Below are 3,253 nucleotides of genomic sequence, written 5' to 3' on the forward strand. Positions count from 1 at the left end.
CGCATCGCACGCACGCACGCACGCACGCACGCACGCTACCGCACGCCATCGCACGCACGCCGCACGCACCGCAACGCACGTTAATTCATCTTGTATAGCATTTGTACGCTCTATAACATATATATTATATAAATATATATATATATATATATTATATGATATATATCTATATACTATTATATAACACCGATCCAACGACTTTGATCTGCCTAGCCGACGAGATGAATTCCAAACGAGATTCTCACGTCAGAGTAGTGTTGAAATAGAGCGAAACGTGTTGTTAAAACTCGACTGCCGCGAATTTCGTGCTTGTTCTGCTGCTTGCGGGCAGCGCGCAGAATAAAGTCCGTTGAAAATTATTCACGCCGAATAATGTTAGCGATAGAAGATACTCGACTTGCTTGTAGATGACGTATGTGGTTCACCATTGACATGATTGAGTGCTGGAAAGCTAATCATAGATGACGTCTAGCGGTGTGTATAGAGTCTGCACTATATATATTATATATATATATATATATCATATCATTATATATATATATATGATGTGTGTGTGTGTGTGTGTGTGTGTGTGTGTGTGTGTGTGTGTGTGTGTGGTGTGGTGCTGTGTGGGTGTGTGTGTGTGTTGGTGGTTGTGTGTGTGGGTGTTGTGTGTGTTTGTGTGTGTGTGTGTGTACGCGGGGTGACGTGTTGTGTGCGGCGCTCATTTGTGTTACATTCCTTCTTACCAGTTACAACTCGTTTACTCCCATCTCACCTTTTCTCTCTTCGCCCTTATTACCACACGACCCGCACGCCCGCCCGCCGCCGCGCAAGGCACGCACGCACACAAACGCACGCACCCACGCACTGTCGCGCCCGCGCATCAATCTCTGAGAGTCAAGCGGGAAGGATGCATGAACGTGGTCCACTCATTAAGAGTCGTTTAAGCTTTATTAGATTAGATATATCGGGAGTTTGCCAGGCAGGCAAACGGGGCAATGATGGGCGTTGTAATTATGACAGCGTAACGAGCTGACTGACAACATAACTACCGAACCGCACGTACAGCGTATCGCTCACCTAGCACGCACACACGACACATGCACGTCAATACGACACACAGCTCACACACACACAACACACAACACAGCACACACGCCCACATTGCACGTACAGCATACACACACAACATAGACACAACACATACACACACACGACACAGCACACCACACACACAGTACACACACGACACATACACACCACACACACACAACACACCAACACACGACACACACATACATACATACACACATAGCACACACCACACAGTTCCACAGCACACACACCACACACAGCACGAACACACACTACACAACACACACAACACACACACACACACGTACACACACTATACACACACACTATCATACACAGCACACTATCACACAATCATACAACACATGGCAACACACACTATGCACACACAACACACACACGACGCACGCACTGCCGCTACGCACGGCACGCACGCGACACACACATAACACACCGATACACCACTCAGCACGCACGGCATCGTTACATACTGAAACACGAGCACGTACGCAAGCACGCTCGCACGCAGCACGGTCGGTCGGCGCAGCATACGAGACATGCCACGACACGCAAGCACGATACCACACACTACACATCAAACACGCATCAACACGCCCACAACATCCACACAACACACCCACACGACACACACACACACACAACACACCACACACACACGACACACGACACACCACACACACACACACCACACACACACACACACACACACACATGCATGCATGCACACAAGAGATCACAATTACTAATAGTTAACGTAACTAACCCAAACGGCCGTTGTCAACAACATTCCACTCGTGCCATAAACCAGACGTCCCAAGTGTCATGGTCTCACCGGGATCGTCCCGGTGCGACATGCTGGTCCCGGTGTCCCGTTAAGAGTCCAGAAAGTCCCGGTCGTAACATTTTTCAGCCATATTTTAAAATTTACAACAGTAAATTACTAAGTTTACCGTGGTTGTTGATGTAGTTTGATTCCAGCGAACAATAAAAGGCCACAAATGTCAAACACTTTTGTTTTCACAATAAATTTGCATTTGATTTTACATGTATACTTTTTTCCTGTTTTTGCGCACCGCGAAAAAACAGCGATGGACCATTATCACAAGTGATCTCTTTCTTGGATTTTCCCAATCTGGGACCTCTGCATAAACTATACGTTCAATAGCTCCCTAACGTAACATCCTGCAGTTAAGTTACGACTTTAGTTTCCGACCAGTAGATCGACACGATAGTTCTACTGATATTTTACGTCGTGTAGCAGAACCAACCCGCTTAACGCCTAACTCACGTTTACGCTGCCAATCAATTATTTTCGAGCCTAATTACTGCGTGTTTTCGGGTTTCGCTCAATTAGCCTTTCATTAGAAGGCGACGACAAAAAATTCGGTGTCGAGGAAAGAACGAAATCCACTCAAGCTGTCGGCGGTGGTGTGCGCCGTTAGACTGGCGCCACGTTTCACCCTGGTTACCAGAACGAAATGAAGAGACAGAGTATCGACAGTCTAAGCTTATTTGCGCCCCTCCCCCCACAGCCGATGGCAGCACCATCGCCGTAATTACTTGACGCTACTTTGCAAAAGCGAAATGCTGCAGACCGCTGCCGCCACAGCTGCGCTGAGAGGAATCAGGAAGCCATTATCGTCGCAGGCGCGTGAGCGCACGCGCGTGTGAAATAGTAGCAGCGGCCGCCGCGGCCTTCTATTTCTTATCGTCCTTATTTTACTTTCTCCTCATTTCCCTCTTCATTCTACTCATCACGATTCTTTTTCTTCTTGTTCTGCTCCTCCTTTTTTTTCTTTTTTTTCTCTTCCTTTTTCCTCCTCCTTCTCTTTATTCTCTTCCTCCACCTCCTCCTCCTCCTCCTCCTCCTTCTCTTTATCTTCCTCATCCTCCTCCTCCTTTTTGTTCTTCTTTTACTGTTTCTTCTTCTCTGCCGCCCCCGACACTTTCTCCTCCTACTCCTCGTCCTCTTCCACCCGACATACGGAGCAAGCCTACTACGAAGTCTACTACATGCGCAATTTCGCAAATGCCTTTTGATTGTTGGGGTTCCCGCGAGAGGGCGCTGCGATACGCCACGCAGCACCTAGCAACGCAAACTCCACCGACTCTCTCTCTCTCTCTCTCTCTCTCTCTCTCTCTCTCTCTCTCTCTC

This window comes from Priapulus caudatus, unplaced genomic scaffold (assembly GCF_000485595.1).
Source record: "Priapulus caudatus unplaced genomic scaffold, Priapulus_caudatus-5.0.1 Scaffold392, whole genome shotgun sequence".
Taxonomy (NCBI): Eukaryota; Metazoa; Priapulida; class Priapulimorpha; order Priapulimorphida; family Priapulidae; genus Priapulus; species Priapulus caudatus.